We start from the raw sequence: 26265 nt of genomic DNA on the forward strand, positions 1-26265 counted from the left end.
CCAGATACTCCAGACAGAGGCAGCTGGACCGTCTGGATTGACGGCAAGTAGAGATGTCTCGAACTCTGAGGCCCGGGTTGAACCCCGATGATCCAGGCGATGTTGTAGATAGTCATGTACTACCTCAGCCCAATGAGAATGAGAGGATTGATGTTCCCAAGGTCACTAGTAGCACTGAGTCCATGAACACCTTGGATGATCCACTTATAAGCAGAGATCTTGATAATTGTACATGAAGACTTCCAACCCTCCTAAAATGATATGAGTGGTATTAATAAATTTAGAGTTCATCACTAGGAAAATCTTCGTCTCTGAATAACGTTTGGCAACGAAAAATACAAGTCCCTTCTTGTGAAATTATAGTTAAACTCAAAGTTCATTACTGGCGAAGGTGCAAGTCTTTGCCTAAACTCGAACGAAAAAACACAAGTCCATTCACTTGGAAGGATGAATATATTTAAAGTTAATCACTGGTGAAATTCATAAAGTCTTTGAGTGACCACTGACGAAAACACAAGTCCATTCACATAAATAAATTCGCTGACGAAATTTATAAGTCTTTTAAACCAACACTGGCAAATGTACAAGTCTTTGAGTAAATGCAAGTGAAATCCAAACTTTGTTCAAAGCCGTTGGAAAGTTAAAGTTCATCACTAGCAATGTTAATCAATCACTGTCTATTAGAAGAATGAGTTCCTCAACAGTTGCAAATATTCCACGTAAATAACACAAGTCCATTTTACGAACACTTAGAAAACTTCCACTCTCGAATACTCGTAAATAATACAAGTCCATTCAGTGAACACTTAGAAAAATTCCAGTTTCGGAGATGCGTAAATAATACAAGTCCATTTAGTGAACACTTAGAAAAATTCCAGCTTCGAAGACGCGTAAATAATACAAGTCCATTCAATTAACACTTAGAAAAATTCCAACTTCGAATACAAGTAAATAATACAAGACTATTCAGTGAACACTTAGAAGAATTCGGGTCTCGAACCCATGTAAATAATACAAGTCCATTCAGTGAACACTTAGAAAAGTTTCAACTTCGAAGGCACGTAAATAATACAAGTCCATTCAGTGAACTCTTGTAAATATTCTAAGTTCAATTACGAAGACTTAGAAAAATTTCTGCAACACTCGAATTCTTATGAGTCCGCTTTATAAAACTTGGAAGAATCGTCTTCCCACACTTGTATAATGACAGAGTTCACGATGATAGTAGCAGCAAGAGTGTCCCCGCTGACTACTCAGCTGAGACTGTGTGAATAGGCTACAGTAGGTCCTCCTTTTATTCAATCCGGGATGTCTATGTCATAATATGGTTTGATCGAATATCTCCCGAATCCCTAGATGGATTTGCTTGAAACTCGAGCATTGGGACGTTTAGGTGATCCCAAACAAGATGGCATATCGCTCGACTCACTAGCACAATTATTATAGAAATTTCAAATTTTTTCTCCATCGAACTCAATAGAACAAGTGACGTGGAATCCAGAAAATACCAGTCAAGGCTGGTAACACGTGTTGAGACGAGCGGGCGGTCTAGCTAGCCCCTGTGGCTACGTCACGGCTCACAGTCGTCACATACTCGCTAGCTGGTCCTCGTTGCTGGTAAACAAACCAGGCGCGCTCGGAACATTACGCGTGGTAAATAAACGTAACTTATGCTCGAAAAATACTTATGTACAGGTCGTAACCGGTATATATCCCTCCCTCTCAGGGAAAAGAAAATACGATGAGGATTTTATTCAATGTACCTTATTCAAAGTATCTTTTGAGATTAGAAGCATTGCAAATGCCTTCAAGGTTGCCATCTAATCTTGCGATCTCATAAGCACCGTTGTCCAAAGATCTAGAAATCTCCATGCGTGAAAAATACTTCTTTCCATTAAATCGATTAATGACATCTTTAAGCGGAGGAGGGTGGTCATACTCAAGGATCAGTCGGTCATTTAAGGCACGAGCGTCCAAACACAAATGAAGCTTACCATCGGGTTTCTTTACTATGGTGAGCGGATTAATATAAGGCGTGACGCACTTGGGAATAATTCCATCAACCTTCCTCTGGCGAATCAGTGTCCTGGTTTCTTCCATGTACTTCTCGGGCACATGATATGGTTTGCGCTTATAAGGCGAAGTATCCTTGACGTTGAAGTGGTGCTTAAAAATCTTAATTTATCCAGGCTTTTCATCAAAAACGTCCGAATAAGCCTGATAGATTTCTTCCTCTGCCGCTGTTATGTCTGGGTGGTGATCTGGCGCTTCAGTTACACTGGAGAGATAAGTGAGAAAATCGGGCCCTTTGTCATGTAAAATTTCCTCAATGGGTCCCTCTTCATCGGGATCTCCTTCTTCTTCTTCTGACACGGGTCCCTCTTCTTCCTCGGGATCACCCTCTTCTCTCAATACCTGGTCGACTGGGGCGGCATCGCCAATCACACCATCGACTTGGGTATAGTGTAAATCAATCCCTTGAATCCTAAAGTCTTCACCATCCATCAGCTGCAACTCTACAGACCCAATCCTACATAGATGAATGGTGTTGGCAGAGTAATCAATAGTAGCCTTATACTTAGACTAAAAGTCTGAACCTAAGATAAGGTTGAATTTCATGGGCGAAACTATCAAAAAGATATGTTCACACACTTCCTCATTAATGATAAACTCAAGGAATACTTGCTGCTTGCACTTAATATTCCGGTCAGGAATAATGCCCTTGATCTTTACTTGTGCAACTGGCAAAATCAGAAGATCACATTTATCCTTAATCAATGTTACCAGTTTGTCAGCAATCAGGGACACTTGCGCTCCCGAGTCCACCAATGATGATACTTGGACTCCCCCAATGGTAATATTAATTATAGGTAAACCTCGTTGGACCTGTTGACGAATAGGTGACTTGTCCTCAAACAGTAAGTCATCATCGATGTGCCAATAATTTATTATATCGACGTGAAATGACCCGACATCCTCATTTTCAGGCAATCTTGTTTTGGAAAAATTTAAGTTTTTTGTAACAGCACCCGTGGATTCAGGATTTTGTCCAAAGGTGTTGTTTCTCTTATTATATTCTTGATATTTAAGAGAAGTCGCTCTAGGTTGCTGACCCTCTTGTTTCAAGTGATGGAGGTAGTCCTGTGTTTCCTTCCACCGTTTGTGTAAGTCCAGATTATTTGAGTCTCTACTCTCTTGTTTTCTTTCTTGTTTCAACCAAGTAGGTTTGGTTTGGTATGGCATCTGGCTACGGTATGGGCGTTTTCTATACCCTCTATACAGCGGAGGTGATGATTGAGTATCTCTCTTCCTTGTTATCCATTCGTTCTGGACTCTGACGTGGTTGCTCAGAAGCATTAACCTGCACCAGGTGAGCAGCTATGTCTTTATTCTTGCTCGGTTTTAAAGTACCCTGTGCATGAGCAGTATCCAGACGTCGCAATGCAGCATCGAATTGATCCAAGTTTTGGATGTTAACAGCAACTACAATTTCTTGGACGTGAGAAGGTTATTGTAAAGTAATAACCTGAATAAGTTCCTTCTCAGGCAAAGGAGGATCTAAGTATTGCATTTTCTTCAACTGGGATAGTAGAAAATCTGCATATCGAGAAGTATTGATGGAGGTGTTATACCTTCTCGAGTAAAGTTGAAGTTTGATAAGGTGTTGCGTTTCTGCATTCCAAAAACGATCAATTAACGCCTTCTCGAAATCAGAATATGCTTTGAAATTGGACTTGAATACAGGAAACCAAGAAAGAGCATTGCCTTCTAGTAATCGGGCAACTGTCCTTAGCTTTCTATCATCGCCAATCTTATGTTCTTGAAAATATTCTGCTACATTAATCAGAAATTCCTTAGCAGTATAGTCTTCTTTACCGGATAATTTTGGAGGTTTTCCTCTTGGATTTTAACAATAGTCGTCTGGTACGACGTTCCTTCGACTCCTTCTATCGAACTAGAGATTGGTCTGGAAGTATCTCGAGATTCAAGATTAACGACCTTAGTGGCTAATTGTTCGAGATTACTTTTGATATCTCCTAATTGGAGTTGGACTACTCCTTCGTCTTGTTTGACATCGTTCTTCAATTCGGTTTTAAGTTCACCCACATCTTTGCAAATACGACTAATTTGTATGGTCGTATTATCTGCTTGCTGAGTGAATCGTTTGTCAAACTCGCCCTGAGTAGTGGTGTGACGCCGGTTCTGATCCACTTTGGGGTGGGGGGGGTTGGGCGGGGGGCGTGGTCTGTGCTCTGATTGGTTGGGGGTGGGGGTGGGGGCGTGGCCTGTGCTCTGATTGGTGGGTGGGGGCGGGGCTTTGCTCGGATTGGTGGGGGTGGGTAGTGCTGGGGGGAGGGTGGGTAGTGCTGGGGGGAGGGTGTGTTGGTCTGTCTCTGAGGGGGAGGTGAGCGTGCGTGTGCGCGCGCGTGCGTACAGGGTGGTGGGGGCGGGGTGTGGCCTCCACCCCCTTGGCGGAGGGTTTACGTTTCCCCCTTTGTGCAGCTGTGTGTGTGTGTGTGGCAGGTGCGCGCTCCCCTCCCGCTGAGTCAGCATCGTTCCCCTCCCCTCGCTCCCCCCGCTGAGTCAGCCTTAACCGCGTTTCCCTTTGTGCAGCTGTGTGTGGCAGGTGCGCTCTCTTCTCGCTGAGTCAGCATGGCGTGCAGATGTGCTCCCCTCCCGCTGAGCCAACATCGTTCCCCCCTCGCTCCCCCGCTGTGTCAGGCTCGTTTCCCCCTTCCTCTGTTCTTTTGTGTGTGGCAGGTGCGCTCTCCCGCTAAGTCATCCTCCCTTATCTCTTATTTTAAACATGCATGCAGGTGCGCTCTCCCGCTGAGTCAGCATTGTTCCCTTCGCAGGTGCACCCTCTTGCCGAGTCAGCATTTTTCTCTTTGTTATTTTTAAAGAAAATGTGTGCACGTGTGCTCTCCTGCTGAGTCAACATCGTTATCTCTTATTTTTAAAAGCATGCGGGTGCAGCAGGAGTGCTTAAGAAAAAAGTGGGTGTTATAAAATTAGGAGCGTTGTTGTCTTGCACGTACGCTTTCAGGGGGAGCGCTCTCCCCCCTAGCCTAACCACCTACAGTTTCATCACGTGCGCTCCCCTGCTAGTAAATAAGCGTGTAGTGCCTAAGAGTAGGGGTAAGAGATTGAGTATATATGCTGGAGGGTTTTGTAGACTGTATCAGAGATTCGTCTCAGTTATTGAAGGGAATACTTTTCAGCAGCAAAATGGTACGAGTGAAGCAGACGTTGCCGCGATGCTATAAACCTCTGGACTTGAGGTTTAGCCTTCAGCAGCAGCAGCAGCAGCATTAACAACAGGAGGAGAAGGAGGAGATGTTGCCTACACCACCACCGATGCAGAGCTTTCCTCAAGTTCAAACACTATTGGACTTGAGCTGTGGTAGCCTTCAGCAGCGACAGCAACATTACCAGGAGGAGGAGATGTCGTTGGACTTGAGCTGTAACGGTAGCCCGCGACAGCAGGAGTTGCAGACCACACCACCATTTCGTAGTAGAGTTCAACCTCAGCAGCAGCAGCATCAACAACAGCAGTGGGAGGAGGAGAAGGAGATGTTGCCTACACCACCACAGATGCAGTGCTTTCCTCAAGTCCAAACACTACTGGGCTTGAGCTGTGGTTGCCTTCAGCAGCGGCAGCAACATTACCAGGAGGCGGAGATGCTGTTGGACTTGAGCTGTAACGACAGCCTGCGACAGCAGGAGTTGCAGACCACACCACCACTTCGTAGTAGAGTTCAACTTCAGCAACAGCAGCAGCAGCAGCAGCATCAGGAGAAGGAAGAGGAGGAGATGGACTGCAGTTTACAGCAGGAGGAGGAGGAGGAGGAGCTGCACAATAGTTCAATTGTAAAATGGATTGAAGAAGTGGCGATATTAATAAGAAAATAAGAGGAAGAAGAGGAACGACAGAAAAAAATCTTTTCCTCTTTAAGGAGGAGGAAGAGGAAGAAGAAGAAGACCTATATCATGAAGAAGATAGTGATGATGATAATGATGAAAAGACATTCATCAAAGAGATGAAAAAAAAATTCAGTTTTGATTCAGTTGCTCAAAGGGGGCTTGAGGAGCAAGGGTGTTGCAAAGCACCCAATTTGGAAAGAAGTAACAACGGAGAATTTTATACTTGTAAAAATTGTAAATGCATAAATATTTTTAAATATTGTTTTGTATTGTATTTTGTGCACTATTTTTTGTAAATATATAATTATTTTTTATATCTTTTTTATTTCTTAAACCTTTATCTGTATCCTTTCATTATTACTAAGAGCAGAAGGAAGGAAAAAGGGAAACAAAAAAGCACAACATCTTTTATTTTTTTTATTACAATCTATTCCTTACAATACATTAGTTTCTTTAATCCAAGAATTATGAGAATCATCATACCCTAACCATTTTACAAGCACTTTATTTCCTTTCCTTCGAAGTACGCGTTCTGCTAGGTAGATGTCTGGATGTTTAGTCTTTTGCAATTCTTCTGTGTAGAAAGCACCAGCTATTAGATGTTGTTGACAGTCTTTTAAGAGGTATGTCACAGGGTTAGTAGGTTGCACCTTATAAATAGTGAAGAGCTCAGTAGTCCAGTTAGGTGTGTACCCTTTTTCAAATTGATGTTTTTGCTTGCTGATGCGAACAATATCACCTACTTGAAATTTTCTCTTTCTAGTATCTACTGTTTTAATTGCGTTATACACTGTTGCAAGCAGTCGATTGTCTTTTACATCACAAGGTTTCATTTTAATAGTACGGTGATATGTGTGATTATAATCATGGATAAGCTTTTGTAACCTATGTATCCATGAATGAGTTCCTTGTTTAGTAAACATTCTCCACATACGTTCACGAAGTGTTCGGTTGAAACGTTCTACAACACAAGCTTTCATATTGCTGTACGTTGAGTAATGATTAATGTTGTGTGATGTGGTCCATCGTTTGAACTCAGCATTGTAGAACTCTTTTCCTCTGTCTCTTTGAATATGTTCAGGAAATCGTTTGCTCTTATTGTATACCTTACGCAGCACTGCAGCAACTACTTTTCCACTCTTACTTTTTAAAGGTTGTGCCCAAGCATATTTAGAATAAACATCTATAATGGTTAGCATATACTTAAAACCATTATTTTCTCGAGAATAGGGTATCATTTCTACTAAATCCATTTGGTGTAGATCATCTAATCCTTTAGTAACAACCCTCCGCCGCATGTAACATCTGCGAGCGGGGCGGTGTAACTCTCTAGCAATATTAGCTCTGATGTCAACACTCATTCTGATGTGGTGTAAAACGAAGACTGGTTATTTATGCAATAATTCGAACTTCTCGAAGTTCTTCAATAATAGATAAAATTTCGTTTTCGTGTGCAGTATGACCTGCTGATTTAGAAGCCATTAACAGTTGTAGACGTTGTACAAGCTCATTAGGATCATCCCAGTGTACATAGTCAACAATAGGTTGTTGATGACTATATTTACACTTCAAACCCATGCCTGTTCGCTTTCTTTTTCTACATGGCGAACTTTCTGTAGAGAAGAGTGGTTTAATAATGTTTGTATATTTATACCCTCGATTAGACATTAACTGTTTATCCGATCGATGCTGAACTCTGTGCGCGTTTGTAGATTCTAATATTTTTACATAATTTGAAAGATCTCTCTTTGTGTATATACTATTATTGGGGAAAGATTTAAAAATTAATTCATAAAGACCTCGTGTGCCTTTATAGCTTTTGTTATTTATGACTATGTCGTTACCGTGGAAACGTATTTCTGAATCACCAAGAAACCATCTAGCTTCTTATTTTCGTACCCCATAAACTCGATCTAATACTTTGCGCACACTGTGTGGTTGTGTATATAAATCCAAGTAAGAAGAAGCAATATTCCCTATTATTGGCTTCTGTGCTTTAAAAATGAATGGAACTTCTGCATAGGGTTGTTCTAGAAGTGTTCTTTCTTCGTTTTCTTCTGTTTCTTCTGTTTCTTCTGTTTCTTCTTGTTTGATAGGAGGTGCTGTAGGAGAGTTGAATGATTAGATTTTTCTGAGACGGTAGCCAGTAGAGATTTTAAGGGTTTGGATATAGGGCTAAATGTTTTTTCAAGTTGATTTTCTTGTAAAAGCTCTCCTGATTTAAGCGCATCATATTTATATTTTACATTTTTAATAGCTTGCGCAAGATATTGATTGTCATATATGTCTTTCTTTATGTCAGATTGTACTTGGTTTCTCGAACGGATGCTGTTTTTTAAACGGGTGTTCGTTGAACGGGTGCTGATTTTCGAACGGGTGTTCGTCGAACGGGTGCTGTTTTTCAAACGGGTGTTTGTCGAACGGGTGCTGTTTTTCAAACGGGAGTTCTTCGAAGGTCTCCTGTTTTTCAAACGAGTGTTCTTCGGACAAGTATTCGTTGAACAATTCATGTTTTTTCAAAGAAGTTCTGTAGATCTTTAGCTTTTGTTCTGTATCTATGAGCATACAAACCCATAATGGTATTGTAATACGTTTTTCAACGCTTTTTATTCTATCATAGAGAAATCCAGGTTTATTGTGTAGTCAAACACAATATGTAAAGGTAAAGTAGTCGTTGAATGCTTACCATCGTCTCCAACCAATTTAAATTGCAGTTTGTCTTTTGCGTGAACAGTAATTATAGTTCCTTCTCCGATTGTTATAACATTTTCATTATGTTTACACTGAATCTTGTTAGCTGCAGGAACAATGGACAATACTTCAAGTGTTCCCGAGTGTGGTAACGTGTATGTAAGATGTCCATTATTGAGACGATAAAAAGGATTATCGTACATTGATGGTATGCTTGTTATTTGTAGAAGGAAATGAACAAGCAGCTCATTTTTTAAAGCCTGTACTATATATAGAACGCGTTCATTTACAATGCTTAATATATTATCTTTTGTTTCAACGATGGATTTTTGGATCCATTCTATGTTCTTTTCGTTTAACAAATTAAGCGTTTTAGTCATGCTAGCTTTGAGTGTAGCGATGTCTTGCTTATAGGTAACCTCTATGTTATCGGTGTGCTGTTTGTTGTACGCATAATCTTCCAGGTGGTGCAGAGTGACAACATCTTGAGCTTCTTTGGGGTTTGAAACACCAGATAGTCGTTTGTGATTTATATCAATAGTCTCTTCGTTAATATGAAAATGAGCAAAGTGATTGCTAACGTTATTTTTAAGTTCGTTGATATCATAGATTACTACATCAGTTATGAAATTTTTAAGATTAGCTATGTCTTGCTTATGGTAGACCTTTATTTTTTCAATATCTTGTTTGCCGCATGCATAATTTTCTAGATGCTGTAAAGTCACCACATCTTGAGCTTCTTTGGGGTTTGAAACCCCGGATAGACGTTTGCCTTTTATGTTGATAGTATCTTCTTTTATATCATAGTGAGCAACATGATTGGTAACGTTATTGTTAAGTTTATTGATATCATTGGTTACTACATCAGTTATATGAGTGAGATCAGTGATGTCTTGCTTATAGTTAGCCTCTATGCTATCGGTATGCTGTTTGTTGTATGCATAATTTTTAAGTGGTGTAGAGTAATAGCATCTTGATCATTTTCAGGGTCTGAAACATCAGAGAGGCGTTTACCTTTTATGTTAATGGTTTCTTCTTTTATATCAAAGTGAGCAACGTTCTGTTTAAGTTCATTAATATCATTTTGATGGTTGGCTATCACACAGTCTGTGTATTGTTTGTTATATGCATAATTCTCAAGATGATGCAACGTAACAACATCTTGAGAATCAATTGGATTAGAAGCTTTAGATATGCGTTTATTGTGTATATTGAGGTTATCAGTGTTTACTTCTATAATGTTATTTTGCTTATTTAAGTTTGATTTGAGTTCGTTTACAGCTTGGTTTATGCTTTCTACAACAGCATTAACATCTTCCTGACTAGATGCATACAGTTCCAAATATTGTTTATTTACCGCATCAAGAGGTTTTCTCGGATCTTCTAAACCAGTTAGTCTTCTTTTCTTAACATATATATCACTCTCTGTTTGAATATCAAAAATATCAGCGTAAGTGTCAATCTTACGTTTCAATTCATTAAGTTCTTTTACAACTGATTCGTCTAAATACTCTTTAGAATGTGTATAATTATGAAGATGTTCCAAGGTCACTGCATTAGAAGCTGCGTTTTGATTTACCATTCCGGTAACTGTAGTGGATCCTAATTCCAAACTTCCCACTCCAGAATTTTTAACAATTGTTTTCTTGAATTCGTTAAGAGAATCTACAACAAATTTTTATTACATGCATCATTTTCAAGTATAGGGTCGGCTACACAACGTAGTCGCTTATTATTTAATGAATAATCTCCATCTTCAGTGCGGTATAAGTTATTGGCTACAGCTTCAAACAAAATACCATCCACATAAGCCTTAGTTGGTATATCATCTTCCAGTACTGGGTAAGATACAGCAACCTTAACATTTCCACATACCTCCATGATGTTTACACTCACTACTCAGTAGATCAAATGAACATGATCCATATTATATTCGCAGTATTTATACCTACCGTGTATCGAAATACTTATCGAATCCATTACGATACCGTCCGTTATGTAATTCACTATCTTTATCGATAACAAGGAAACTATATCGATTTTCATTCCAACACTGAGCGCAGAGTTCTTTAAACTCATCGAAGCTCATATCCGTATTAACATGATCATCGTACACATGCTTTAGGTTTCCAACATCTTGTCGAAATAATATAATAAAATTTGCGTTATCTCGAAGTAAATGTTTGGGTAGACAGGTGTAAGTTTGACATAGATAAAACACATCAACACCAAAATGTCTAGCCATACTGAAATATGTTTTCATAATACTTTGTTTATCGCACGCTACATCATCGAAAATAATCACAGAGTGAGGTTTTGTATCTTCAGGACGTATAACATCTTCGTTTTCAGAATAGCTGTAATAGGAGATACTTGGAATGGGAGCCAGCACCTTTTCTAAGCAAGCATATTTACTTTGCTGTAACGATTTCGAATAGGCGTAGACGTTGGGGAAACGCAAACCATTTGGGTGTTCCAACAGATTAATCATAAGATTAGTTTTTCCACAATTCGATGGACCACATATGATACAACGCAAAGAGTTTGGAAGGAGAACACTGTGGCGTCGCACAGCATTTTGTTCTCCTCCTCCATCACCGTCTTCTATTACACGAACAGGTAGAGAGATGGTTTGTTTTACCGTTTTAACCATAGCGGACTGAATGATATGCATCACCTGCATGCTTATATATATATGCTTAAGTAGTATAATTGGACAGTTCGGGCGCCACCTCCACCTCAGGCTCCCAGTGGCCACCTCCACCTCCACCTCAGCCAGAGGCCTCCCAGTGGCCACCTCCACCTCCACCTCAGCCAGAGGCCTCCCAGTGGCCACCTCCACCTCAGCCAGAGGCCTCCCAGATGCCTCCTCCACCTCCCGCGGGAAATTTGAATTTGTAAACAAAGCCACGTGCTTTTTGACAGCTGTCATCGACAACAACGCATCGCTAACCTCAGTACTGCCATCCTGACGGGCCTAAACCTCAGTAGTGCCAACTTAACCTCACTAGCTCGAGATAAACAAAGCCACGTGTTTTTTGACAGCCACGTGCTTTTTGACAGATTTGTAAACAAAGCCACGTGCTTTTTGACAGACAACAACGCATCGCAAACCTCAGTACTGCCATCTTGACGGGCCTAAACCTCAGTAGTGCCAACTTAACCTCACTAGCTCGAGATAAACAAAGCCACGTGTTTTTTGACAGCCACGTGCTTTTTGACAGATTTGTAAACAAAGCCACGTGCTTTTTGACAGCTGTCATCGACAACAACGCATCGCAAACCTCAGTACTGCCATCTTGACGGGCCTAAACCTCAGTAGTGCCAACTTAACCTCACTAGCATGAGGTAAACAAAGCCACGTGTTTTTTGACAGCCACGTGCTTTTTGACAGATTTGTAAACAAAGCCACGTGCTTTTTGACAGACAACAACGCATCGCTAACCTCAGTACTGCCATCTTGACGGGAATAAACATCAGTAGTGCCAACTTAACCTAACTAGCTCGAGATAAACAAAGCCACGTGCTTTTTGACAGCCACATGCTTTTTGACAGCTGCCATCCGCCATCTTTAAACTACAGAGCGCTGTGCTGCCCTCTTGCGTCACCTGTCATCGGCAGTGCTGCCATCTTGGCGGGCCTAAACCTTAGTGCTACCAACTTAACCTCACTAGCTCGAGATAAACAAATCCACGTGCTTTTTGACAGCCACGTGCTTTTTTGACAGCTGTCATCCGCCATCTTTAATCCATAGAGCACAGTGCTGCCCTCTTTAGCTACTTACCTTTGAAATGTGGTGGCGGATAATTTGAAAAATGCTTTTTGACAGCAGCCATCTTGCATCGCAAACCTCAGTGCTGCCCTCTTTAGCTAGATACCTGTGGTAGCAGACAATTCCACGTGACAGCAGCCATCTTTAATCAAGAGAGCACCGTGCTGCCCTCTATGTGGTGGCGGCAAATTGAAAAATTCCACGTGCTCTTGTTTGGAAACAAACTCACGTGCTTTTTTGACAGCTACCATCCACCATCTTTAATCAACAGAGCACAGTGCTGTACTCTTTAGCTAGATACCTTTGAAATGTGGTGGCGGCAATTTGAAAAATTCTATGTGCTCTTGTTGGGAAACAAAGCCACGTGCTTTTTTGACAGCTGTCATCCGCCATCTTTAATCAATAGAGCACCGTGCTGCTATCATGCGGGCAATTTCATCACCTATCACCCGCCATCTTTAATCTACAGAACACCGTGCTGCCCTCTTTATGGCTACTACCTTAAGCATGTAGTAGCGGGCAATTTGAAAAGTTCTGTTAGCTATCATCCGCCATCTTTAATCAAGAGAGCACCGTGCTGCCATCTTTAGCTAGATACCTTTGAAATGTGGTGGCGGCAAATTGAAAAATTCCACATGCTCTTGTTTGGAAACAAACTCACGTGCTTTTTGACAGCTACCATCCGCCATCTTTAATCAACAGAGCATAGTGCTGCCCTCTTTAGTTTGAAATGTGGTGGCGGCAAATTCCACATGCTCTTGTTTGGTAAACATAGCCACGTGCTTTTTTGACAGCTATCATCCGCCATCTTTAATCCAGAGAGCACCGTGCTGCCCTCTTTATCGCAGTAGATGTAAATTCGTCACCTGTCATACGCAGTGCTGCTATCTTTAGCTAGATACCTTTGAAATGTGGTGGTGGATCATTTAAAAATTGCATAAGATGGCGGCTATACATGACTCCTTAAGGGTGCTTACGCAAGATGGCTGCTATACACAGGTTCTTATGAGACGCCCTTGGGATGCTTGCGCAAGATGGTGGTTATACAAGGCTCCTTATGAGACACCCTAGTGATGCTTGCGCAAGATGGCGGTTGCTCTTATGAGGCGGCTTAAGGGTCCTTGCACAAGATGGCTAGAGACGCCCTAAGGATGCTTGCGCAAGATGGCGGACACAAGATGGCGGCTATACACGTCTCCTTATGAGACGCCTTAAGGGTGGTTGCGCAAGATCGCTGCTGCTCTTACCTTAGAGGCTAACGTGTCGTGCTAGTTCGATTCATTAAATTTAGGGCTTAAATGCAAAATGTTAAATATCTCGAAAGCAGTGCACCGTAGAGCAAAACGGACAAAATTTTTCTGCCTAATACCTAGGTTCGCAGTATGAGGAACAAGAAAATCATAGTCTAATGATGGGATCAACGGTTCGGTTCCTACTTAGGCCCTTTGGCATTTGCTCTGTTTTAGCTTGTATTGAAGCGAGTCTTCGTAACATGATCAGGTTTAGCTATGGTAGAGAGTATAACGTGCCGTGCAGGTTCGATTCATTAAATTTGGAGGCTTAAATGCAAAATGTTAAATATCTCGAAAACGATGCATCGTAGAGCAAAACGGACAAAATTTTTCCGCCTAATACGTAGGTTCGTAGTATCAGGAACAAGAAAAAACATAGTCTAATGATGAGATCAACGGTTCGATTCCTACTTAAGCCCTTTGCCATTCGCAGCTATCTATTTCTACAAGATGGTGGCTGCTCTTATGAGAAACAAGATGCCTTGAGACGTCCTAGGGATGCTTACGCAAGATGGCAGACACAAAATGGTGACTATACATAGCTCCTTATGAGACGGCCTAGGGGTGCTCGCACAAGATGGCGGCTACTCTTATGAAGAAAGCTAGCTTAGAGGCTACTGCGCAAGATAACAGCTGCTGTTATGCATATGGTGGAGGGCAATTTGAAATTCTATGTGCTTAATCAACAGAGCACCCTGCTGCCCTCTTTAGCTGAAATGTGGTGGTGGATAATTTGAAAAATTCTTTTGACAGCTATCATCTTTAAACAAAGGCGACTATACATAGGCTGTTAAGGCCTTATCATTCTCCTCCTCCTCCTCCTCCTCCTCCTCCTCCCCCTCCTCCTCCCCCTCCTCCTCCTCCTTCTCTACCTCCTCCTCCGCCTCTTATGTCAAGGCATAGCTTTATATCGAACAAGTTTAAACCTGCATCGCGAAGGCAAGCGTGTGCAGCGATAACATTATTGTGCATGTTTAGACTTTCGAAACATAAGAAGAGTAGAATCAAACGCTGTACTCGATACGACATGTGATCAGAACATTGATTGATGCGTTCAGAAAACAAAATAAGTGATCAAGACTAGAATCGAACAATGTACTCAATACATCATGTGTTTAGAATATGTCAGGGGATACGCTTGTTCTAAGAAGATCAGATTGAAACATAACAAGACTAGAATAGAACACTGTAATCGATGTTGTTAACTTCAACATGTGATCAGAACATTGATTGATGTGTTCAGAACACAAAATAAGTGATCATGACTAGAATCGAACACTGTACTCGATACAACATGTGATCAGAACATTGATCGATGTGTTCAGAACACGAAATAAGTGATCAAGACTAGAATCGAACACTGTACTCAATACAACATGTGTTTAGAACATGTTAGGGGGTACCCTTGTTCTAAGAAGATCAGAATGAAACATAACAAGACTAGAATCGAACACTGTAATCGATGTTGTTAACCTCAACATATGATCAGAACATTGTTTGATGTGTTCAGAGCAAAAGTACAATTTTGATGATTTGCGCAGCTAACTCGCTCGGTAAACGATATAGCCAAAGTATATCTTCAAATTATTTACCTTCCATCATTCGTCTTGTGTGTAAAAATCAGTCGAACAAGTTATCGCATAAACATGGCTGAAAAAAAAATCGTGATAGGGTATGGAACCCAGGGGTTACATCTTATCAGAAGGGCAAAAAGGATGAAAGGACTCTTCCTCCTCCTTACCGCACATTCCTTGGCTAAAGGGCTAATGGGCTAAAGGGCTAATGGGCTAAAGGGCTAAAGGGCTAATGGGCTAAAGGGCTAAAGGGCTAAAGGTGCAACAACCTCATCGATCGCTATCAGCAAGAACGCTTGTACTCTGTTAAGTGTAGAAAATTAATCTTTATTGGTAAATGGTTTTATGTTCAGAACAAGGAATGGAACCTAGGGGTTACGTCTTACCTAATAAAATCCCCGAGGTGCGATGAGTTACGTTTTTCGAACTAGTGTTTGGAACACTGAACTTTTCAAGATGGCAAGAGTGAGGTTAGCAATGTTCTGTTGTTGGATTTTAAATTCCACGCTACAACATGCATAAGGTGGCAGCCCTTGAGGTTTACTCCCGTAAAGATGGCAAGAGTGAGGTTAGCAATGTTCCGTTGTTGGATTTTTAAAATTCCCCGCTATAACATGCAAAAGGTGGCAGCCTTGAGGTTTACCGCCGTAAAGATGGCAGCAGTGAGGTTAGCGACGCTCCATTGTCCTTCAAAGTGAGGTTAGGGTTCGTCAAGAAGACAGCTGTCAAAAAAAGCACGTGGCTATGTTTACCAAACAAGAGCACGTGATCGTGACGTCACGGTCACGTAATCAATCCTTAGCTCGACGTCGCTAAGAGCAGCATTAGGATTAGCTATGCTTAAAAGTCTTGGGAACAGAGCAAAGTATGAATTGCTATGTTTCAAAGCGTGTACACATCACCTATCGATTTTACATACATCGACCATCGAACTAAACTTCATCCGCTAGATTGTGCTGCTATCTTAGCATGACTTTAAAGTACAATGAATAGCCATGTTTCAAAGCGTGTACACATTACCTATCGATTTAGCACGCATGGACTCTCGTACTAAACTTCTCCCGCTAGATTGTGCTGCTATCTTAGCATGACTAAGATGCATGAACTGAAAGTACGAAGAATAACCATGTTTTAAAGCGTGTACACATTACCTATCGACTTTGCATGTATCGACTCTCGTACTAAACTTCTGCAGGTAGATTGTGCTGCTATCTTAGCATAACTTATACGCATGAACTTAAAGTACAGAGAATAGCTATGTCTCAAAGCGTGTACACATTACTTATTGATTTTGCATGCAACAAATATCGTACTAAACTTCTTCCTCTAGATTGTACTGCTATCTTAGCATAACTTATACACATGAACTTAAAAGTAGAAAGAATAGCCATGTTTCAAAGCGTGTACACATTACTTATTGATTTTGCATGCATCAAATATCGTACTAAACTCCTTCCGCTAGATTGTGCTGCTATCTTAACACAACCTATACGCATGACCTTAAAGTAAAAAGGTGTGTACACATCACCTATCGATTTTGCATGCATCGAATCTCGTACTGAACTTCGTCCGCTAGATTGTGCTGGTATCTTAGCATAACTTATACACACGAACTTAAAAGTACAAAGAATAGCCATGTTTCAAAGCGTGTACACATCAACTATCGAATTTGCATGTATTGACTCTCGTACTAAACTCCTTCCGCTAGATCGTGCTGCTATCTTAGCATAACCAATACGCATGACCTTAAAGTAAAAAAGAATAGCCATGTTTCAAAGTGTGTACACATTACCTATCGACTTTGCATGCAACAAATATTGTACTAAACTTCTTCCGCTAGGTTGTGCTGCTATCTTAGCATAACCTGTACGCATGTACTTAACGTACAAAGAATAGCCATGTTTCAAAGCGTGTACACATTACTTATTGATTTTGCATGCATCAAATCTCGTACTAAATTTATTCCGCTAGATTGTGCTGCTATCTTAGCATAACCTATACCAATGAACTTAAAGTACAATGATTAGTCATGTTTCAAAGCGTGTACACATCAACTATCGAATTTGCATGTATCGACTCTCGTACTAAACTTCTGCAGGTAGATTGTGCTGCTATCTTAGCATAACTAAGACGCATGAACTTAAAGTACAAAGAATAGCTATGTCTCAAAGCATGTACACATTACCTATCGATTTTACAAGCATCGACTCTCGTACTAAACTTTTTCCGCTAGATTGTGCTGGTATCTTAGCATAACCTATACGCATGGCCTTAAGGTACAAAGAATAGCCATGTTTCAAAGCGTGTACACATTACCTATCGATTTTGCATGCATTGACTCTCGTACTAAACTTCTTCCGCTAGATTGTGCTGACATCTTAGCATAACTTATACACATGAACTTAAAAGTACAAAGAATAGCCATGTTTCAAAGCATGTACACATTACTTATGGATTTTGCATGCATTGACTCTCGTACTAATCTCCTCCCGCTAGATTGTGCTGCTATCCTAGCATAACCTATACGCATGACCTTAAAGTAAAAAGAATAGCCATGTTTCAAAGTGTGTACACATCACCTATCGATTTGCATGCAACAAATATCGTACTAAACTTCTTCCGCTAGATTGTGCTGCTATCTTAGCATAACTAAGATGCATGAACTGAAAGTACGAAGAATAACCATGTTTTAAAGCGTGTACTCATTACTTATCGATTTTACATACATCGACTCTCGTACTAAACTTCTTGCGCTAGATTGTGCCGCTATCTTACCATAACCTGTACGCATGAACTTAAAGTACAAAGAATAGCCTTGTTTCGAAGCGTTTACACATTACCTAATGATTTTGCACGAAACGACTATCATACTAAACATTTCCCACTAGATTGTGCTAAAATCATGTAAGTGTGCTGCTATCTTAGCATAACCTATCGATTTTACATGCATCTACTATCGTACTAGACTTCTTCCGCTAGAGCATGTAGCAATCGCTTTTGAGTATCCCTAACCCATGTGCATGAACTTAAAGCATAAAGATGAGCTATGTTCTAAAGCGTGTACACATCACCTATCGATAATGTATGTATCGAATATCTTACTAAACTTCTCCTGCTAGAGCGTACGAGTATCGCTTGTGCGTGCACGAACTTAAAGCATAAAGAATAGCAATGTATAAAAATCTTGTAAACAAAGCAGCAGCATTACGTATAGTTAAGATTAAATGCGTGCACACATCATGTATCTATGACGCACACAGTACTAAACTTATTCCATTAGAATGTACAAAGTTCGCATGTGTTTGTGCTGCTATCTTAGCATAGCCTATGTGAATGAACTTAAAGCTTAAAGAATAGTGATGTATAAAAATCTTGTGAACATAGCAGAGTGTTAACTACGTAGGTGTAGACATTGAACGTTACATGCTGAGGCAGCATACTACGTGACCGTGACGTCACGACCACGTGCTCTTGTTTGGTAAACATAGCCACGTGCTTTTTTTGACAGCTGTCTTCTTGACGAACCCTAACCTCACTTTGAAGGACAATGGAGCGTCGCTAACCTCACTGCTGCCATCTTTACGGCGGTAAACCTCAAGGCTGCCACCTTTTGCATGTGATAGCGGGGAATTTTAAAAATCCAACAACGGAACATTGCTAACCTCACTCTTGCCATCTTTACGGGAGTAAACCTCAAGGGCTGCCACCTTATGCATGTTGTAGCGTGGAATTTAAAATCCAACAACAGAACATTGCTAACCTCACTCTTGCCATCTTGAAAAGTTCAGTGTTCCAAACACTAGTTCGAAAAACGTAACTCATCGCACCTCGGGGATTTTATTAGGTAAGACGTAACCCCTAGGTTCCATTCCTTGTTCTGAACATAAAACCATTTACCAATAAAGATTAATTTTCTACACTTAACAAAGTACAAGCGTTCTTGCTGATAGCGATCGATGAGGTTGTTGCACCTTTAGCCCTTTAGCCCTTTAGCCCATTAGCCCTTTAGCCCTTTAGCCCATTAGCCCTTTAGCCCATTAGCCCTTTAGCCAAGGAATGTGCGGTAAGGAGGAGGAAGAGTCCTTTCATCCTTTTTGCCCTTCTGATAAGATGTAACCCCTGGGTTCCATACCCTATCACGATTTTTTTTTCAGCCATGTTTATGCGATAACTTGTTCGACTGATTTTTACACACAAGACGAATGATGGAAGGTAAATAATTTGAAGATATACTTTGGCTATATCGTTTACCGAGCGAGTTAGCTGCGCAAATCATCAAAATTGTACTTTTGCTCTGAACACATCAAACAATGTTCTGATCATATGTTGAGGTTAACAACATCGATTACAGTGTTCGATTCTAGTCTTGTTATGTTTCATTCTGATCTTCTTAGAACAAGGGTACCCCCTAACATGTTCTAAACACATGTTGTATTGAGTACAGTGTTCGATTCTAGTCTTGATCACTTATTTCGTGTTCTGAACACATCGATCAATGTTCTGATCACATGTTGTATCGAGTACAGTGTTCGATTCTAGTCATGATCACTTATTTTGTGTTCTGAACACATCAATCAATGTTCTGATCACATGTTGAAGTTAACAACATCGATTACAGTGTTCTATTCTAGTCTTGTTATGTTTCAATCTGATCTTCTTAGAACAAGCGTATCCCCTGACATATTCTAAACACATGATGTATTGAGTACATTGTTCGATTCTAGTCTTGATCACTTATTTTGTTTTCTGAACGCATCAATCAATGTTCTGATCACATGTCGTATCGAGTACAGCGTTTGATTCTACTCTTCTTATGTTTCGAAAGTCTAAACATGCACAATAATGTTATCGCTGCACACGCTTGCCTTCGCGATGCAGGTTTAAACTTGTTCGATATAAAGCTATGCCTTGACATAAGAGGCGGAGGAGGAGGTAGAGAAGGAGGAGGAGGAGGGGGAGGAGGAGGGGGAGGAGGAGGAGGAGGAGGAGGAGGAGGAGGCCTTAACAGCCTATGTATAGTCGCCTTTGTTTAAAGATGATAGCTGTCAAAAGAATTTTTCAAATTATCCACCACCACATTTCAGCTAAAGAGGGCAGCAGGGTGCTCTGTTGATTAAGCACATAGAATTTCAAATTGCCCTCCACCACATGCATAACAGCAGCTGTTATCTTGCGCAGTAGCCTCTAAGCTAGCTTTCTTCATAAGAGTAGCCGCCATCTTGTGCGAGCACCCCTAGGCCGTCTCATAAGGAGCTATGTATAGTCACCATTTTGTGTCTGCCATCTTGCGTAAGCATCCCTAGGACGTCTCAAGGCATCTTGTTTCTCATAAGAGCAGCCACCATCTTGTAGAAATAGATAGCTGCGAATGGCAAAGGGCTTAAGTAGGAATCGAACCGTTGATCTCATCATTAGACTATGTTTTTTCTTGTTCCTGATACTACGAACCTACGTATTAGGCGGAAAAATTCTGTCCGTTTTGCTCTACGATGCATCGTTTTCGAGATATTTAACATTTTGCATTTAAGCCTCCAAATTTAATGAATCGAACCTGCACGGCACGTTATACTCTCTACCATAGCTAAACCTGATCATGTTACGAAGACTCGCTTCAATACAAGCTAAAACAGAGCAAATGCCAAAGGGCCTAAGTAGGAACCGAACCGTTGATCCCATCATTAGACTATGATTTTCTTGTTCCTCATACTGCGAACCTAGGTATTAGGCAGAAAAATTTTGTCCGTTTTGCTCTACGGTGCACTGCTTTCGAGATATTTAACATTTTGCATTTAAGCCCTAAATTTAATGAATCGAACTAGCACGACACGTTAGCCTCTAAGCTAAGAGCAGCAGCCATCTTGCGCAAGCACCCTTAAGGCGTCTCATAAGGAGACGTGTATAGCCGCCATCTTGTGTCCGCCATCTTGCGCAAGCATCCTTAGGGCGTCTCTAGCCATCTTGTGCAAGGACCCTTAAGCCGCCTCATAAGAGCAACCGCCATCTTGCGCAAGCATCACTAGGGTGTCTCATAAGGAGCCTTGTATAACCACCATCTTGCGCAAGCATCCCAAGGGCGTCTCATAAGAACCTGTGTATAGCAGCCATCTTGCGTAAGCACCCTTAAGGAGTCATGTATAGCCGCCATCTTATGCAATTTTTAAATGATCCACCACCACATTTCAAAGGTATCTAGCTAAAGATAGCAGCACTGCGTATGACAGGTGACGAATTTACATCTACTGCGATAAAGAGGGCAGCACGGTGCTCTCTGGATTAAGGATGGCGGATGATAGCTGTCAAAAAAGCACGTGGCTATGTTTACCAAACAAGAGCATGTGGAATTTGCCGCCACCACATTTCAAACTAAAGAGGGCAGCACTATGCTCTGTTGATTAAAGATGGCGGATGGTAGCTGTCAAAAAGCACGTGAGTTTGTTTCCAAACAAGAGCATGTGGAATTTTTCAATTTGCCGCCACCACATTTCAAAGGTATCTAGCTAAAGATGGCAGCACGGTGCTCTCTTGATTAAAGATGGCGGATGATAGCTAACAGAACTTTTCAAATTGCCCGCTACTACATGCTTAAGGTAGTAGCCATAAAGAGGGCAGCACGGTGTTCTGTAGATTAAAGATGGCGGGTGATAGGTGATGAAATTGCCCGCATGATAGCAGCACGGTGCTCTATTGATTAAAGATGGCGGATGACAGCTGTCAAAAAAGCACGTGGCTTTGTTTCCCAACAAGAGCACATAGAATTTTTCAAATTGCCGCCACCACATTTCAAAGGTATCTAGCTAAAGAGTACAGCACTGTGCTCTGTTGATTAAAGATGGTGGATGGTAGCTGTCAAAAAAGCACGTGAGTTTGTTTCCAAACAAGAGCACGTGGAATTTTTCAATTTGCCGCCACCACATAGAGGGCAGCACGGTGCTCTCTTGATTAAAGATGGCTGCTGTCACGTGGAATTGTCTGCTACCACAGGTATCTAGCTAAAGAGGGCAGCACTGAGGTTTGCGATGCTAGATGGCTGCTGTCAAAAAGCATTTTTCAAATTATCCGCCACCACATTTCAAAGGTAAGTAGCTAAAGAGGGCAGCACTGTGCTCTATGGATTAAAGATGGCGGATGACAGCTGTCAAAAAAGCACGTGGCTGTCAAAAAGCACGTGGATTTGTTTATCTCGAGCTAGTGAGGTTAAGTTGGTAGCACTAAGGTTTAGGCCCGCCAAGATGGCAGCACTGCCGATGACAGGTGACGCAAGAGGGCAGCACAGCGCTCTGTAGTTTAAAGATGGCGGATGGCAGCCGTCACAACGCATGTGGCTGTCAAAAAGCACGTGGCTTTGTTTATCTCGAGCTAGTTAGGTTAAGTTGGTACTACTGAGGTTTATTCCCGTCAAGATGGCAGTACTGAGGTTAGCGATGCGTTGTTGTCTGTCAAAAAGCACGTGGCTTTGTTTACAAATCTGTCAAAAAGCACCTGGCTGTCAAAAAACACGTGGCTTTGTTTACCTCATGCTAGTGAGGTTAAGTTGGCACTACTGAGGTTTAGGCCCGTCAAGATGGCAGTACTGAGGTTTGCGATGCGTTGTTGTCGATGACAGCTGTCAAAAAGCACGTGGCTTTGTTTACAAATCTGTCAAAAAGCACGTGGCTGTCAAAAAACACGTGGCTTTGTTTATCTCGAGCTAGTGAGGTTAAGTTGGCACTACTGAGGTTTAGGCCCGTCAAGATGGCAGTACTGAGGTTTGCGATGCGTTGTTGTCTGTCAAAAAGCACGTGGCTTTGTTTACAAATCTGTCAAAAAGCACGTGGCTGTCAAAAAACACGTGGCTTTGTTTATCTCGAGCTAGTGAGGTTAAGTTGGCACTACTGAGGTTTAGGCCCGTCAAGATGGCAGTACTGAGGTTAGCGATGCGTTGTTGTCGATGACAGCTGTCAAAAAGCACGTGGCTTTGTTTACAAATTCAAATTTCCCGCGGGAGGTGGAGGAGGCATCTGGGAGGCCTCTGGCTGAGGTGGAGGTGGAGGTGGCCACTGGGAGGCCTCTGGCTGAGGTGGAGGTGGAGGTGGCCACTGGGAGGCCTCTGGCTGAGGTGAAGGTGGAGGTGGCCACTGGGAGCCTGAGGTGGAGGTGGCGCCCGAACTGTCCAATTATACTACTTGCTTACCTTGAGGTGAAAGCTTTCACACGATGTTTGTCACTCGAACGAGTAACAACAACGTTACTATTACAACAAAGAAGAGGAAGAAAAATAATAATAAGAAGAAGACTTGTTGTGGACGTGGGTTATTGAATAAAATTATAAACAAAGGTATTGACCACCTCCCATTTGAAGCACACATTCCAGGTTACCAGTATTGTGGACCAGGCACCCGACTCGAAAAACGATTGAAACGTGGTGATCCAGGCATCAATCCTCTAGATAAAGCGTGCAAAGAGCACGATATTGCGTACCAAGAAACTGATGCAAATCATCGACGTGAAGCCGATCGAGTATTAGCTTCTAAGGCTTGGGCTCGAGTCAAGTCACGGGACGCAAGCGTACGGGAAAGGCTTGCGGCGTTAGCTGTAGCTGCAATTATGAAAGGCAAGGTAAAGCTAGGAGCTGGAAAACAAAGAAGACAGAAAAGGAAAAACCATTTATTGTTAGTTATTCAGAAAGCTCGCTCTGCGCTCGCACGTCTAGGACCAGGTGTCGGCATCAAGCAGGCAGCTTCCGCAGCACTCAGAGCTGCATGCAAAGCTGTAGGAAGCAACAACAAGAACAACAACAGTGTAGGAAAAAGAAGAAGAGTTATCCCATTACCACAAAAAAGTTGGGGGGTTTATTCCACTTATTCCACTATTCGCAGGCCTATCAGCCTTAGGAAGCCTAGCGGGAGGAGCGGCAGGTGTAGTGAACGCTATAAACAAAGCCAAAAAAGCAAGAGAGCAACTGTCCGAGATGCAACGTCACAACCATGTCATGGAAGCAGTAGCTTTACGGGGCGGAAAAGGCCTCTATTTAGCTCCTTACAAAAAAGGATTGGGTCTATACCTCTGAAACTACCATACAAACCGCTCTCTAACATTGAATTACATCAGTATGCCTTACAGTTAGGAATTCCTTATTTTCGTGGTGTTTACATGGGAGACACGTTGCCTTAGTACGCACACAAAAACGAGAGTATTATTGTAAATCTAGAACCCTCTTCCCTTTCAGGTTCACACTGTGCAGCAATATATAAAAGAGGGAAGCATGCACACCATTTTGACAGTTTTGGTGATTTGAGACCACCTTGTGAAGTATCACGCTATTTGCGTGGTTGTAACCGTATTATATATAACTACGAACGTTACCAATCTTTTGATAGCGTTATTTGTGGACATTTATGTCTACAGTTTCTACTAACTATAAATACTGCTGATAAGTGTTGACAACACATCATTCATCATGAAGGGTAGAAAGGAGTCGGTGTACACGTTGACTGGAAATGGGTCGGAATTGAGCATGGAACTATCTCCAGCGCTTGTTTTAGATGACTATTCGTACGAAGTAGGCATGAAGAGTTTGTATACCTCATACACGATTCCTAACATAACTAAAAATAATAATCTTCTGAGAATTAGGTATGTAGGTAAACATAAAGATATCAATCATGATATAAAGATACCACCAGGAATGTATGAATTCATGATCTTATAGATGTTTTAAACAGAAAGTTTGCACGAATAGGAGATACTCCTGATCAAACACATGAATACGAAAAGAATGGTACAAACAGACCCAACAGTAATTTTACTTTAACCTTTGACAAACATACTTTAAAATCAAAACTTTACAGCAAGTATACAATCGATTTCACCGTTGACGATTCTTTGGCACCTATTCTTGGTTTCGGGCGAACTATTTTGAAACCAAACACAACTAATATCTCACCTTCCCCTATCTGCATTTCGAACATTAACGTTATCCGTGTAGAGTGCAATATTGCAAGCGGTGCATTTTTAAACGGAAAACGTACACATTCCATTTACGATTTTTATCCTAACGTTGCTCCAGGGTATAAAATAGTTGAGCAACCCTTACCTATCATTTATTATCCTATTGCCTTACAAATTGTAAACAACATCACTGTGACTCTCAAAGATCGAACTGAAAATAAGGTTGATTTGCTTGACGAAAACCTTTCGGTTACGCTTCACATACGACCTATCGAATGAACACATGGGAATCGTCTACAGAAATACAAGCGATAGAAGTGGTAGTGGAGAACGTAAAGCTTCGAACCACATCTATCTAAAACCATTGACATTAAGCAACAAACGATATCTGGAATCTTTAGGATACAAAGTTCTTTACCCTTATAAAGATATAAAACTAAACAGACACACCTCGTTCTCACCTACAGTCAGCTAAGCCTTTATAGAGTAAACAACATATTCACCATGTCTCAAGCGCCAAAAGAAGAAAAACCGTTTTTCAATCATTCTACTTCGGGTACTGCAGGATACAATGATGAAATACGAATCCCCTATTACGCGAGCAAGGATTCTATCTCTTGTAATCCTCACGTTATAAGTACAGTTACAGGCGGAATCTTAAAGTTATTACAAACGGACACACGTACACCCAATATGTACAACAGTTACAAACGAAAGTTTTAAGTTTTAGTGCTATCAGCCCTTATAAAGGTAAAACACACTCTGTGTTTTGCTCATAGTGAGCTAAACTTTTTTATGGTAAACAACACCTCCACCATGTTTCGTACGCTAAACATAGAAGAAAAACCTGTTTTCAATCGTTCTATTACTGCTGTTAAGGAGCGAACCTATCGCCCTTACGCAGGTACAACATTCGGATACAATGATGAAATACGAATCCCAGCACGCAAGCAAGAATACCATCTGTTGCCTTCAAAAAGTTCTCTTCACGTTATAGGTAAAGTTACAAACGGAGCAGGAGCTATATCCACTACTTCTACCCTAGATAGCAATTTCGGTGCTTTTCTCTTCAGCGAATGTCGAT

The sequence above is a fragment of the Anabrus simplex genome, chromosome 1 (genome assembly GCF_040414725.1).
Source record: "Anabrus simplex isolate iqAnaSimp1 chromosome 1, ASM4041472v1, whole genome shotgun sequence".
NCBI classification, from domain to species: domain Eukaryota; kingdom Metazoa; phylum Arthropoda; class Insecta; order Orthoptera; family Tettigoniidae; genus Anabrus; species Anabrus simplex.